The 16,638-nt window shown below is 38.7% G+C and overlaps 1 long non-coding RNA gene across 2 annotated transcripts in view; it reads right to left on the minus strand.

Moving 5' to 3' along the window:
• The window catches only part of LOC141414073 (uncharacterized), a 94,086-nt gene extending 88,125 nt beyond the window's left edge, over window positions 1–5,961 (minus strand). Inside the window, exon 1 of one of the 2 annotated variants that reach the window (XR_012439170.1) lies at window positions 5,828–5,961. This is a non-coding gene — a long non-coding RNA (uncharacterized lncRNA). The remainder of the gene's footprint in view (window positions 1–5,827) is intronic. The other variant, XR_012439171.1, reaches the window with a different exon arrangement.
• Window positions 5,962–16,638: the final 10,677 nt, after the last annotated feature.

The following is a 16,638-nucleotide window of genomic DNA, read 5'->3' on the forward strand; positions in this document are numbered from 1 at the left end:
TGCAATTATTGCTCTTTCTGCTGGCACATGAAATCAGAACATGACAGGTTTTTCTGTTGCTATGGTTTGAACGCACCCTCCCAAAGTTCATGTGTTGGAAAATTGACTCCCAATGAGATGTGGTTAAGAGGTGGAACTTTTTTTTTTCCTGACTGGGGTTAGAACTCAGGGCCTACACATTGTGCCACTCCACCAGCATGGCTTTTTTTGTGATGGCTTTTTTTTTTTTTGAGATAGGGTCTTGTGAACTATTTTTCTGGGCTTGCTTTCAACTGTAATTCTCTTGATCTCTGCCCCTTGAGTAGCTAGGATTGCAGGCATGAGCCTCCAGTACCTGATGAAAGATAGAACTTTTAAGTGGTGATCCAGTCAAGAGAGTTCTGTGCTCATGAATGAATGAATAGATTTGTTATTGTCATGGGAATGGGAGTGGGTTAGTTACTGCTGTTGTAGGAGTGAGTTCCTGAAAAGGGTATGAGTCCTGCCCCCTTTTCCTTCTCTTGTACACATGCTCTCTCTTCTGTGATGCTTTCCATCATGCTATGATGACCAAGATGGCTCTCACCAAAATGTAAATCCTTCAGTCTTACACTTCTAGAACTGTAAGCTGAATACACTTAAATTCATTTAAAATTAGGCAGCCTCAGGTACTCTGTTACAGCAGCAAAAAACTATCTAAGACACTATTCTTGTGTCCATTCCCCAGTTTCCTGGATGATAAGGAGTTGCAGAGGCAGCAAGTGTTTTGTAACCTGGCACCTGCTTCCTGGATTGGCTTAGACATCTATTTCCCTTCTACCTTGTGTGGAGCAACAGTTGAGGTGCAGTAGCCCTTAGTTGCCAGCATAGCTCCAAGGGTATCCTCCAAGGTAGCAATCTCTCTCGGGGAACAGTTGTGTCTTTTCAACAATGTCCCTGGAAGCCCAGCTGGATTCAGCCTCTTCCATCTTTTTGATGGTTCATTAGGGCCTACTTCCTAATTTTTAACCTCTTTCTCTTCTCAGTGGTCTAACACAAATGGAAGTATAAATTTTAACTTATGAAAATAAGGTTTACATATATCTCATTATAATTGACACCAAGATAACATCTATTATTCTAATACTATTTTCTCTAAGAAATCTCATTCTCTATCTGCAGGAGCCCATGTTAAATATTCACCACCAAAAGTGAAAGTAAACATGTATTTTCTTACTCACAGTGCATAAGAATACCTCTTATTGCAAAGTGTGTTTTCCTTTGCTGATGGTGAATAGTGATCTATGCTCTGACAGTATCATACATGACAGTATGCTCCTGTCATGTATGTTCCTTCTAGGAAACACCTGGCATCAAAGGGCGAGGTGACTTGAACAAGTAAAGTGTAGGCTGCTAAGGTATCATACCTATTTCTAAGGATAAAGTAGATTAAACAGATAGCTAGATACATAAATAAATAAATAGACCATATACACTCCCAGGCACCATTTGTTTGTTCAAGGAATTCTGAGCATTATACTGGAAATTTTCCTAGATGACATGTGCTCCTTGAATTCCCAAGAGCTAAGAATAAAACAAATTGGCAAATGGTGATTCACAAACACATTTCCTTAAAAACCATAGTCCTCCTGGGCACAATAAAAAACATCCAGGTAGAATCGCTCCAAGCTTTGTACTTAGGGAAAAACATATCTCACTAGTTAACAAGGTAGGCATTGTCTTTTCTCCACATAGTTTTCTTAGATGTGCAGAGTCCGTTAATGTTCATTTTTACCCTTGGAGCAGAATTTAGGAGAGAAAAATACCTTGGAGCAGAATTTAGGAGAGAAAAATACAGCATAGCACTTGTATACAGAAAGCTGTCAGAGAATGTCTTTTGACTCAATTGTCAGCCATGACCAAAAATACAAGTCAGCCAGTGACCAGTTTCTCTTAAAGGGCAGGAATGTTCCCTGCATATTGAGCACTTACTATGCTTACCCTGTGTCAGCCCTTAAGGTACATTGTGCTTTATTTAATTTTCACAGAAACCCTGTGAAATGAGTACTATTGCTGTTTCCCACATATACCAAAGTGATTTTTGTTCAATCACACGGCTGAAAGGTTAGAGCCAGGAAGTAGACCTGGATTGACTTCCTCTAGGAGACCTGGATCCTGTGCTGTGGGAACAATAAGCCTCAGATGTGACTGTATGTGTGACTGCATATAAAGCTGCATGGCTGCAGCTATAGCTCATGCTCAGGTTCTCGTGTGGTTTCCAGACATCTCACAAAGGCCACAGACTAGCACCTCTGGTAGAATACGTCTTTTGGCAGAACAAATCCAAGACTCTAATTTGTTTCTTTTAGAAATTCAAGCTACAAGGATGCGTGATGTGAATGACCAGGCAGAACTTCTGTATTGCTTCTCAGAGTATGCTTTGTGGCATTTGGCCCTTACAGGAGGGAAGAATGGCTCAGAACTGGGTATTTCTGTAGAGCTGTACCAAATCCATAGGGTTTAATATGGCTCTCCAGTAAATTCCAAAAGTGAAAAAATCACCATGCTAACATAAATTGAGTTAAAATTCAAGGTTCCTCCATTATGTCAATGAGTCCAATTTTGTGAAAGCTCTACTTCTCTTCTCTTTGGGCACACAGAACCTACTAAGTCCAAAATTCCAAAATACAATGTAGAAAGAATTATAATAGTCTAGTGAACTGATCAAGTAACTATAGCTAAATTGAGACTTTCCATGGTGCTGTACAGTTGCAGGTCAGGATGCACACCCACTTACCCCAAATTCAAGAAAAGACTTTAGCAATCCATGCACATATCAAACAACCAACTCTTATTAACTCAGCATCTACCATTTAAAGATGAACTGACGTTCAAGAGTAGTCATTTAGCTAACTGAAGGCAAAATAATGATTTCATGAAGATCATTTAAGGCCTATTGTGACACTTTCAAAACTGAAATGTCATTACCTATTTGAGCTTTCATTTCATTACTGTTTTTAGTATCTTTCAGAACAGTATGAGATTAAGACCAAAGCATGGTGAGTTCTTACTCCAACATTTGTTTCCAAGTCAAATTATTTCACCCTAATTCACCCTGGGATACAATTCTGTGCTCTTCATTAGCCCCTGAGGGCTTAGAGTTATAGGTGCTTTGGGACTCAGCAGCTTTAGGACTCTGTGGATTGCACGTTCTCATCTTTTGCCCTCAGAATTGCTGGATATGACTATTGCACATGCTTTTCCACCTTCCTGGTTTATATAAAAAATGACTTGCATTTTGTGTTGTTGATGTGAAGGAGAAAGCTAAGTGTCAAGTGGCTGAGCTAAGAGTCCTTTGGTTTATGGGCAGGAATACCAGAGCCCATCATTATGGACTTAATATTTGTGTCCCTCCAAAATGCATATTCTAAACCCCATTGTGATGATCTTTAGGAGTGACGAGGTCATGAGAGTGGAGCTCTGAAGATAAGACTAGTACACTGATAAGGGACAGAGGACCTTCTCATGACATAAAGAAGCAAAGAGAAGATGGCTATCTAAAAACCAAAAAGTGGGCCCTCACCAACACCAGATCTGTTGTTGTCTTGATGTTAGACTTCCCAGCCTCCAAATCAAGAGAAATGAATGCTGTTTATGTTACTTAATGCACTTAGTTATGGCACCCCAGTATCCAACATTTCCTAAACAAAGATTGAGGGATTTAGCAAGAAGTCATCTCTCTTACTAGTTTTCCCTTTGTCCCCTATGAAAAATACAGGGTTTACTACTTTGTGTTGGGAGAAGGCTTCAAATAGAACAGTATAATAACAGGTTTGAGGAGATGTTCATTGGTTAAAGGGGTTTTGAGTTTGGGCAAGCCCTTAGACACAAGATTGGGGCATACTTTTGTTGATTGCCAGTCAAGGTTCATTGGTTGCCCAAAACCAACACTTCTAAAATTATGAAAAGCCAAGTTGACTTTTGTGATTAGAAAAGCAGTCAGTCCTGATCCCCAAAACACATCAATATTTCAACCCTGAAGGAAAAAAGAAGTCATTAAAGATACAACCTAATAGTGAATTGGATCCTGGGGCTAAGCAGCCCCACCCAAGAGGATGAACATGTAGAACTTGCTCTAGAGCCACAAATGCCCCTTCCATCAGTCCCCATCTGCAGGCTGCCTCCTGAGCCATGTACAGCAGAGTAGACCAGAAGGTTGCTCAACTTAACCATATAGCCCTGCAGGTACAGATGTCATGGTTTTAATGCAACTCAGAGCTTCTGCATTTGCCAGTCAGGAAGCACTACTTCTCCTGAGTTAGGAAGTGGCACACAGTGAGAAACTGTACCTGACAATGCCTCATTCAGTGGCCTCATGGCTGATTAGCTTTCAGCAGTTTGTTAGCACTATTGTAGTAGGAAGAAGTTGACCTGGAGTCAGATCTGAGTTTAAGTTCACCTCCAGCATTAGGTCTCTGACCTACAATTATTTAGTGACGTCCATTAGAACACATTCCCATCATAACCTTCTCTTGGGTGCTTGTGGCCTCACTACCTGCTGTGTCCACATGGCTATGTGGGTTGCCGTGTTCTTATAGGACTCTAGCCCTTGGACAACAGAAGAGTGGGAGACTTGGCTTCAGATCAGAACACTTAAGATCTAACTTCTAATTCTGTTCAGTGACAAAGGATATAGAACTTGGTATTCACCAAAGACCATATCGGCCACCAAGTGAAGAAACACGATCTGTAATAATAATAATAAACAGCATGGAAAAGCCATCCAGAGAAAAGAGAAAGAAACCTTCCAGCCACCTTCACATTATTGATTGCAGTTCTTAAAGCTCAAATGTATCCCTGTTCCTCCTACGATTTGGTTACTCAGTATCTGATGGTATCCTCCAGACAATAAACAAGTAGTTTGTGTCAGAATTTGGTCACTTGAAGCCAAAAGTCCTGACTAACCTAAGAACTACAACTAATTGACTTTGTCATATCTACTACAGATGAAGCCCATTTTCAGCAATCAGGTTATGGAGAATCCAGATATTGTCCATGACACTGAAGGGATACAAAGTTATTATACAAGCCCAGGGGAACCCTACAGTGGGGCTTCAATCACATCAAAGTAGAATTCCTTGAGAAAAAAAGAAGAGACTCTGGTTGACAAATATTTGGGAAATACAAATGACTGGCTCCTGCTCCCACTATTGGAGTCATGTATAGAAAATGATCGCAGATGTCAAGCAGGGCTTTCCTTACAAGATGAGGTCTGTAACATTCAAGAGAATGGGTCTCTTGTTGAAATCTGAAATTTCTCAGGTTCAGATTAAGCCAAGTATTGCTTATTCAGCAACAAGTCCAGAAAGATGAGTTGATCACTGAAGGAAATGACCTTGACTTGTTCTAATTCAACTGCTTTGATTCAGCAAGCCACAATAGTTAAAAAGAAGGATATTACAAAAATTTTGGATGGTATCTATGTTTCTAAAAAGGAATAGATAGCTCTGCAGACTGATGAATAAGATCTAAGAGTTGTCTAGCTACAGAAAAAAGATTCTGTATTATAAAACCAACTTGTAATATTTTAATGCTGCAATAACAGATCTCTGTTGATTTGTGAAAAATAAAAAAGATCTACTACTGCCTACCTTGTTTTGGGCCTGGTTCAGCACTTAAGCATATGCTTCTTATTTACTTGACTTAAGCAAAAAAATTCCAAGGTGGAAATTATAATTCCTGTTTTTTTCATATAGGAATTTTTAAGTTCATAAAAGTAACTCACCCAGTCTCACAAACAATTGCCAGACTTTGCCCATGATCTAAATCTAACTAACATCTGGCTCATGCCCTTTCATCACAGCCTTACCTTCATTCAGATGGTTCTTTCTCACTTCACGAAAGACTTGAACCGGTCAATAACATCTCCATAGAATTTTTGAGAAACAAACGATATTCTGTGTGCAAAGTCCCTTTGAAAATATAAAAGGAATGTACAAATATTAAATTACTGCTTCAAGTAATACCTACAGGATTTTTCTCTGAAAATTTAAATAAAAATGGTGTTGTTTGAGAGTAATAGTTATACTCCTGGCAAGCTTAGAAATATTTTATTACTGAAAATGTTCCAGTAATTCCCGATTTAAAAATTACTTCTTAAACCCCATGCTTCTCCTAATAGCTCTTGACAGAATGAGGAGATCAGTGTACTGATGCACTTTCTCTGTCCCTAGTGTCTTTGGTCTCAATTGGTCTCTTCTTTTATGACTTATGTATTTATTTCCTTGTCCTGTGATTTATCCTGTGCCCAGCTATCCCACCACCACATGTGCTACACACTCCCAAATCCTCAGAGCTGTCGACTGTGGATTCTGGAGTCAGTCCGTCTGTTCTAAACGTTGTGCCATCTCTGAAAACCTGTGTGATCTGGCTAATTACTCATCCCTCGAGGGCTGCTTTTCCCTTCTGTACTTAGGGCCCAAATCAGGACTGACTTTGTAGTGAACTGGGAAGTAATGCCTATGAAGTGCTTGTTGCAGCCACAGGTTAACTGTGAATTTGCACGTTATGGTATCAGTAGTCATTTTTTATGATTATTCATTATGTTGTGTATTCCTTTTTCACTCCTGGAAATCTCCTTTGTACTCCTGTCATTTCTCCTGCAGTTTCTCTTCCTCACTCTTTCTGCATTCTGTGGTCAGCATTTCAATCCGTCTGTCCTGTTTAGTTTCTTCTTCTGTGGATCCACCTTCAGTGTACTTGCACAAAACCGTGCTTGCTTTTTTTCTGTTACATGGAGCTGGGTAGCGAAAGAGATGGTTCTGCAACTACAAATTTGGTGAGGCTGCAGGGATAAAGGAGTCCTCGTATGTTGCTGGTGGGAATATAAATTAGTATAACCACTATGGAAAACAGTATGGAGGCTCCTCAATAAATAAAATTAGAACCACCAAATGATCAAAATATTCTACTCCTAGAATATACCCAAAGGAATGTAAGTCAGGTAACAATAAAGGCACCTGCACGCTCATGTTTATTCACAATAGCTAAGCTATGGAAACAGCAAGATACCCCACTATTGAAGAATGGATTAAGAAAATGTGGTGATTATATAGAACAGAAATTTATTCAGCCATAAAGAAGAAATTTTGTTGTTTTCAGGCAATTAGATGGAACTGGAGAATATCATCTTAAGTGAAGTTAGCAAGTTCAGAAAGCCAAAGGCCACATGCTTTCTCTCATATGTGGAATATAGACATAATACAAATAGAGCAAAATTATATGTACAAACATATATACAGAACAAGTATCCAAAAGTGGGACTGGTAGAAGAGACCAAGGGAGAAGGAAAAGAAGGAAAGAAAGCTAGCGAATAATAATGAAATATATCACATCTGTGTAGGAACAAGACACAAGGAAACACACTGAAAACTGTTAAACAACAAAGGATGGGGGAAACAGTAAGGAAGTGCAGTGGAGCAGGGGTTACATGAACTTAAGCACAAGGAATGTACAGGTATAATACCAAGACAAAATCCCAATGGACAACAAACAGGTACCTGAACAATGAAGGACAAGAATGAAAAACAGATCAAGCTAAAGGGAGGACACTAACAAGAGGGAGAGAGTAAAAGAAGGAAGTAAAGAAGGTGAATATGGTTGATGTAGTCTCTATAAAAGAATGAATATAGAATTTTTAAACATGTTGAAATCATCATAAGGAGGGATAAGGTAGAAAGGAGAAAAATGAAGGAGATGAACCAATTTGGGATTTAATACATATGTACATGTAAATGTCATAATGAAACTCCCTGTCTAGCTATCTTAAATAAATAAAAAATGTCTTTTTTTTAAAATGGAGTACAGGAAGGTAAAACAGGTCTTGCTTGTCTGGATTTTGTTACCAGTGGGGTGGGGAAGGATATAAGGAAAGGGTGTAGGAAGGTGATGGAACTATTATGTATGAAAATTTCATGTCTGAAAATGGAAAAATGAGACCTGTTGAAACTATTTCTAAGAAGGGGAGGATAAAGGAGAATGATGGAGGGGATGAATTTAACTAAGATATATTGTAAGCACTTTTGTAAATGTCATAATGTATGCCCAGTACAACAATAATATGATAATAAAAATGACTTTAATAAGAAATATATGATTCTAATGCCTGCCATTGCTGGGTTTGTTGAACTTGCAAAACTTACTTAGCCTTCCTGAGTCTACAAATAAAATAGATACTGATCCTATTGACTTTTGTAAGAATTAAATGAGATAATTTATACTTAAAGTTCTTTGTAACTGGGAAGTGTCATATGTAAATTAGTTATTCTTTTGAATTGCACCATTATTTTGAAGTAAAGGATGCCATTTTAGGAAAAGCCACCAGGAAGACCATATCTCTAAAAAGCAAAATACATTCTTTCTTCACAAGGCTTCTGAGAAACTGGTTTTAAAGTGTTTTACAACTCACAGAAAAGTCACTTGCATTTTCTACTTCAAAGAGTATTAACAGTGTCCTCCTGGGACAGAAGCAATTTTGCCTGGAATCCTCTTCTACTTGCCTCCTCCTTAGAGATTATGAGTCTGAAGGCTTTGCTGAACCATAATATTTGTGTATCTCTCTTTGGGGGACTGGAATACAGAATATTCCATATTAACTTGGAGTCATTTAATTTGGAATTTGGAATAATCATGGGTAAAGCTTAGCTATTGTTTACCTTTGCTCTTTCTACAAGATACAGTATTTTCTTAAAAGATAATTGTTTAATAAAATATCATGGTGATAAATGAGGTCACTCTTTCTGCATACATTTTGCAGGTAGCTTGAAAACACATCTTCAATAATAATAGCTGATATTTTGTGACAAGCATGGTTCTAAATGCTTTACATAAAGTCACCTAAAATAATTTACACGATGATTATAAAGACATACTTTTCTAGACATAGAATTACAAGAGAAATTTGTCTAAGTGAGATAAGCTGGAGATATAGCTCAATGGTAGAGCACTTGCCTAGCATGTCTAAGGCCCTGAGTTTGATCCCCAGAACAGCAACAAACCAATGAACAAATGAATAAATAAACAAATAGAACATCTAGGCACATCATGGTAGATTTGCTGAAAACTAAAAAGTCTTTTTAAAGGTTTTTTTTTAAAACAAAAACTCTTAATTTCAGCCAGTGGAGTAATATGGATGACTTCTGGAGCTCTGGTCAAAAATATCAGAGAAGACAGAGGGGACAGAGGGATGGCATCTTTATAGGCAAATAAAAGGCAATTTTTAGCTTATATATCCAAAAAATAACTTTAAAACATTATGGTGATCATCATTAGTGGGGATGAAAAATGTAGTCACTTTGGAAGACAATTTGGTGGTCTCTTACAAATCTAAAGATTCTTTCATGATATAATCCAGCAGTTGGACTCCTTGATATTTACAAATAAGTTGAAAACTTATGTCCACATGCAACACACACAAATTTTTATAGCAGATTTACTTATAATTGCCAAACTATGGGCTCAACCAAGATACCCTTCAACAGATAAGTGGATAAGTGGTGGTTCATCCATATAGTGAAGTATGATTTAGAAATGAAATGAGCAGGACTAGGGCTGTAGTTTAGTGATTGAGCAAAAGCTTAGCAAAGACAGGAGCTGAGTTCAACCCCCATCATCAGAAACAGACAAAAATAATAAAAAAAAAAAAAGGAAAAAGAAATGAACTACAAAGCCACAAAAAGACACAAAGGAAACTCACATGCATATTTCTAGCTGAAAAACTCAACCTGAAAAGACTTCATACTATGTGTATGAGTTATGTCTCTTCAAAAAGATAGAGCCAATTGGGTGGGTATGTGTGTGAATATAAGATTTATTTTAAGAAGCTGGCTCACATAATTATGGAGGTGAGCTCTTCAACACTTGCAGTCAGCAAGTTGGCAACTCAGGAGAGCCAAGGTTGTAGTTCTAGCCCAAGTTCAAATCTGAAGGCAGGAGAAGACTGATGTCCCAGCTTGAAGGTGGTCAGAAAGAGTGAACTCCCATGACTTAGCCTTTGTACTCTATTCAAGCACTCAGCAGATTAGATAAGGGCCTACATATCATCCAGAAACACCATCCTAGACATATATGCAATAATGTTTAACAAAATATCTAGGTACCTTGACACCCATCAGTTTGACACACAAGATTAACTTTTACTCTATATGATTTTAACTATTTGACATTCTAGAAAAAGCAAATCATGGGAACATTAAGAAGATTGAGATTTTCCAGGGATATGTAGGGATAGACAGAAAATGGAATTTTAGTGCAATGAAACTATTCTTCAGGATGTATACTAGTGGAAATGTGACATTATGTATTTGTCAAAACCCATAGAAAGTATAAGTCCCTAACACTCCGATAACTCTAACATAAATTATGTTAGTTATTAATATTAAATCAATATTGGTTCATCAATAGCAATGAATGTATTGAATTAGTATAAAAGTTAATAATAGGAGAAATGAAAGGGGATGAGGCTTATGGGGAAACCATCTATTTTGTGCTTAGTTTTTCTATAAACCTAAAATTCCTCCAGATATTCAAGACCAAAAAATTCAAGGTAAATTAAACTTTTTTTTAGACAAGCTTTCACTATTTAACACAGGCTGGCTTCAAGATCCTCTTGCCTTAGCCTCCCGAGTGCTAGGATTACAGATGTGCTCTACATCTGGCTAAAGCATTTTAAGAGTTAGAAAAATGCTCAAGTTCCTTAAAATGGCATCAAATAGAAACACAAATATTTAAAAATGAATGAAATATACTGGCATTCATAAAAATTTGAAAGATCTTATTTCCTCCCATAATTTCTCTTCTTAATGATTTTGTTAGTCAACATAATATCACTCTGACTCTAATTAATATGAATATGAAAGAAAATGCAAATTAGTTTTCTAAAATACTCAATTTATATATTTGATCATTTAAAAAGCTGTTTCATCCTAATTAAGTTGAATTTGTGAGCATTCACTAATAGAATATGTATGAAGTCTAAAAGAAAAATATTAGATCAAAGATCTGCTCTTGTTATGAGTTTAGATTATTTCAGCCAGGCCTCATCTGGCAGCCATGAGAGTGGGTCACTCTGGCCACTGGAAAAGTGACCAGCCACAGAGGATTGCAGGTGGCTGGCAGCCTCCAGCTGCAGTGCCTTTGAGATCCACTACAGTGTTGGAGCTGAGAACATGAGAACATCCTGTACTGACCAGTACAGTAGCAATGACAAGGGGCAAAGGGGGCTGTAAAGGAGAAGGAGCAAGACGGTGCAGTCTACTAGGCCACAGGAAGGACTTTGGATTTTGTAATGAGATGTGCAGTCTTTGAGGAGTTGTGAAAAGAGGAGAGGGATGATGTAATTTACTTTTTTTTTTTTTAAGTGGTACTGGGATCTTTAACTCAGGACCTCATGCTTGCGAGGCCACGCTTTCCAGCCCTTTTTTTACTTTTAGTTATTTTTCAGGTAGGGGCCTGTGTTTTTGCCCTGAATCTGCCTGGATCTCATTCCTCTTACACTTCCTGTCTCACTGAGATGACAGATGTGTACCACCATGTCAAGCTTATTGGCTGAGATAGAGTCTCATTAAATTTTTGCTTGGGCTGGCCTTGAATCACAATTCTTTGGCTGTCTGCCTCCCCAGTAGCTGGGATGACAGCCATAAACCACTGCTCCCTCACCTTCTTACATTTTAACAGGGTCTCTCTGGCTGCTGTGTTGAGAATAGAGTGTGGATAAGTCGAGACACACTCCTCCTTCAGGTCTCTGTCCTGGCAATGTCATCTGCTCAATGCTCTTCCAGACATACGCATCTTGAATCCCCTTTTTTTTTTCAGGAATTGTTTCCAAAGTCCCTCAGTTTTCATATGAGGGTCTACTAAGCCCTCAGTGATTTGTGTCATTTAGGAGGTGGCTTGGAGTGTTTTCTCACACCCTACAATTCCAGGAGTGTGTTAGAAAGTATCCCCTCTCCACATGTACACACCCCTTGCTTCAGAATCTTCTGGACTCATGGAAGCAGAATCCCCTAGAATTTGTTCTTTCCAAGTCTAATGATAGAAGTAAGTTACGAGAGGCAGAATTGAAGCCAGCTAAGAAATTGGAACCAGATAGACAAGCCAAGATTGGATCATGGTCCAAGGCCAGAGACTGGGCAAAAAACATAAGACCCTATCTGAATAATAACTAAAACAAAAAGAACTGTGGACATGTCTCAGGTGGTAGCACCTACCTAGCAGAGTTCAAACCCCAGTATCTCTAAAAAAATTCATTACGGAATTGTATGCCCTGGGGCCAGTCACTTCTTCTGTCTGTGTTTCAGCTGATGATAAGTACAAATCTTCAGGGGTGGGAAATTAAGTGAGTTAGCATTGAGTACTTTCATGACTTGCACAGTGACACATGGAGAGCGTGAGCAAGGTTAATTTCTAATTATTGAAACCCTGGTCCCACCAAAAAAGAAAATGGAGTAATTTCTAATTATCACCTTTATAAATGCAAAATGTTTTCTCTCCCCCAGATGGTACTTCTCCTCTAAGTAAACTTTTAATTCATTAAAATTATGTTTATATTTAAGTAAATTTTTTATTTTAAATTTAAGTAATTTTAATGAATCTCTGCTGTATGCATGCATTTGCATATATTATGTTATAGTTACTATATGTTGTTTCCTTGTCTAAATCAATAGCTCTTTATTTAAGAGCAGCTGACATCTCAATAGGGACTGCAGGGTAATAGGAGGCTGGGTTCCTGGTGGGTCTTAATTTTATCCCAATCAGAGAAAAGTTTCATGTGCTCTACCCAAAAAGTTTTCTCTTTGTTCAATTCTGTTACACTAGATGCCAAGACAGGATTAAAGAGGTAGAATTTTATTTGGGGTAGATAATGCCCCAGGGTCCAAAAAAAATGAAGGGAAATAGAGAAACTGGGAGAACTGTCAGACCAGTGCTAGGAGTCTGATCCCAAGGGAGAGAGAAAGGAAGGAAAAGGCAAGAGGGTAGAAGTGCTAGTTAAGGATGGTTCAGCAAAGCTTTGGGAGCAGAATCAAGCCAAAGGCAGCCATCTGAGGACTCCCTGATCTTCAATCTGTGATGTGCCTTCCTTGGAGCAGGTGCTCTGGGCATGCTTTGTCACTGGCAGTGGAAGCGTGGCTTCCACATGGATTCAAATTGGAGCTCCAGCTTCGTCCAGGACCTCAGAGGGTTTTGCCCCTGGTGGGTCATTTCACAGTAAGCAGGAAAAAAGCAATCAACCCTCCTGTGGAGCATTGAAAGAATCTGGTTGTTAAGACTAGTGTGTCTGTGTACCTACTTTGCTGTCTCTGCTTTCCCTGATTTGAACCAGGATATTTAACTCTCAGCTTAACACTTTCCCTCCTTTGCCAAGATGTGTCATTCTAATAAGAGCTTATCTGTAAAACCTAACAAACTATTCTGTGCCTGAGGAGCCTTTCTCTGATTTATGAAGTCTTTGAAAGAGTTCATTTATTTCACAATCAAGGCGTAAGCACCTGTATGTTGAGGCTGATGCTTCAAGGGCAAAGCAGACATCCTAGTGCTGCCCTCAAAATGGATTTTGCTATGCACTTTTTTGTAATGTTTACAAGTCCTCTCCTAGAAAGTGGTAGGCTGGTACCTCAAAGATGGATCTCTCTAGAAGTAAGTTTGAGGGATTATAACAGTATGCATTTGTAAGAAATAAAAAGAAAAAGCTATTCAGCCAGGCCTGGTGGTTCATGTCCATATTCCCAGCTCTGAGGCAGGAGGATCTTAAGTTTAAAGCCATCCTGGGATACATAACTAGATGCTTTCTCAAAAATAATAAAAGCATAAATAAATTAATTAATTTAATTAAATAACAAATAATAAAAAGGCCCTAGTAGCACACAATGACTTGACTTTTCCCCCCTCACTGAAAATCTTTGCAGAAGTGTGGGCAGAGTGACCATTCCAAAAATTGGGTCCTCCCCAAGCTTTTGACTTCTCTGACAAGAATCACTTTCTATGGATTCTGATTTAATTTACCACCAGGTTTGATGTGACTTATAATAACATTTACATCCTTCTTGTCAAGTCCTGTGCTGCCTGATTGGACCTCTAGTCACATTTTGATTAATTTTAGCCTGCATTTATTCTATGTACTCTCATGGTGGAATTAATTATTTCTGAGGCTCCAAATGCCAGCCCTGGCAGCACAATTGATGGGTGTACCTGGAGTCCTAGAATGGAGCATTGCTTTTCTGTGGCCCATTCGTCAAGGGATATATTTGTCAACAGAGAGAAAATTCCTCACCAGATTTATACACAAGTGATCCCTAGTAGTACAGAAAGTAGTAAGCGCCATAAATCTTGAGAAAAGTTTACATATATCTCTGCCCTGGAGCCTTTAATATCCTTATTCCTCCTGCTTACTAACAATATCACTCCTGATAGGAAAAGTCTGAGTTATGCTCTCAGACCTCATGTTGGTAGAGTAGAGGATGTGGTTACCTGGTAATGGAGCTTCTGAAAACCTAGATTTTATTTGATACCAAAAGATATTTCTTTTTCTTAGATGTAGAAATCAAGGTCATCTCTTCTGGTTATTGTAATTTTCCTATGTATTGGACACTTGACTAGAAGTTCAAAGGAAGGACCTGAGGAAGATTTTCTTCCTCAAAATGAGTCATACATTAATAATTCAAGTGGTGAGCCTCAATCCTTAACAAATTGCTTCTCACCATGAAGTCTATGGGTATATTCGCTTATGGTTGGCACCACAGTGTGATCAACCCAATTATTTTAGGGAGATTTTCTCTGTTCCCACTCTACATTAAAGATGTTTGGCTTACTAGACATTCCATTTATAATATGTGAGAGTCCTGCATCATAAATTGAAATCTGAACTTTGGTGCTTCCATTTCCATAAGAAGCAGGTGATTTTAAGTCAGTCTAACTCTTCATTAACCCTGATTATATTTGTATTACCCTGTGGGGGACATACATGATGTCTGACAGTTTTGTTCAAGATTTGGCTTTTGCTCAGGGGATTGTAGTTGGTCATAAGCATACCTATAAGGACTCATTTATGGATGCCTGCTTCTAAATACTTACAGACAGATTCAGGACCACTAAATACGACACTGATAAATCCCATAAGATCCAATAACCCTTTCATAGAAAGGTTTGCAAGGAGGTCACAGAGTGAGGAGGCAGCAACATGGCAGCAGACCAGAGACTAAGAGACTGAGAAGAATTACCCAGAGAGGAATTCCCAAGGGAAAAGAAACAGATGAAGACATTTTCACAAGTACAATGTCTGAATTTTAAGTTGTCTCCTAGGCTGGTGGTGTGGCTCAGATGGTTGAGTGCCTGCCTAGCAATCACCAGGTTCTGAGTACAACCCCTGAGTACCACCCAATAAAAGTCCTTTTTGAAAGTTGTCCCCTGTCCTGTGCCCAGCTCATCTTCCACCACTCTCATGTCCTAAATGAGACCTCCAAACACAAAAGAAAGTTCTACCCAGGGCAGCCTTATACCAGGGAGTGATGAGCAGGTGAAGAGCTGGAGGTGGGAGGAGCCAGTGGAAGGGGGAAGAGGGAAAGGGGAGGATAACAGGGGGTGAAAAGGTCAAAGTATCTTGTGTGTGTCTGTGTGTATGAGAGAGAGAGAGAGAATAGCATAATGAAACTCACTAAAAACTTTAAAAGGGGAGAAGTTTAAGAAAGAATAATAGAAAGGATGAATTTGATCAAAGTACATTATATGCTTGTGTGGGAATATCACAAGAAAACACCCTTTGTATACTAATTTATACTAATAAAAACAAGTTAAGGGTCAAGCAATAAGGAAGGTGTGGTCCTCACTGGTCTACTTCCAGTGCTCTGGACATCTCTTACAGGCCAAGGAGAGCCTGAGGCAGAAGATCATGGAGAGTGGTGGCCCATCTATTAAATCTGAAAGGGATCACTCAAATCAGTCCCATCCCTCATTATTTATGGGGGGGGTCTCAGAGGGAGGGCCCTTTGGCTAGATGTGGACTGAATCAGATTTTTTAATTGTTGTATTAGGGGGGTACACTGTGACATTTACAAAACTTCTTATAATATATCACATTTTAATTCACACCCTTCATCATTCTCCTTTTTTCCCCCTCCCCCTGTTCCTGGTATAATTTCAATAGGTACCATCTTTCCATTTACATACATGTGTACATAATATTTCCATCATATTCACCCTCCTACATCCTTTCCTTTTCTCCTCCCCCTTCCTGAATCAGCTCTTGATTTCAAACTCTGGAAGGATCTTTGGTGTCTTCACATCTACAACTCCAGAGCTCTGGCTGCATGGGTCTCACTCCCCAACCCACTCTTCTCTAGAGCAACTGGAACCAAGGTCATCAAGGACTATTTTCTTTCATACTTTTCTTTTTATTTGAGGGATACAATTATAAGTACTTATTATGTACACATTTTTCCAACATATTATGTATGTTCATTTTTCCAAGAACAAAAGAAAACTGGGTAGAGTTAGAGTGATATGGCCAGCTACACAAACTATTAATTTTTAATCTGACATCTCCCTTTTCAGTACAGCTCTGACTCTCCCTCTCACACCCCCCAAGCTCTGAAGGAAGTTGGCTTTGTAGATTTAAAGACCTACCTTTTT

This window comes from Castor canadensis, chromosome 11, assembly GCF_047511655.1.
Source record: "Castor canadensis chromosome 11, mCasCan1.hap1v2, whole genome shotgun sequence".
NCBI lineage: Eukaryota > Metazoa > Chordata > Mammalia > Rodentia > Castoridae > Castor > Castor canadensis.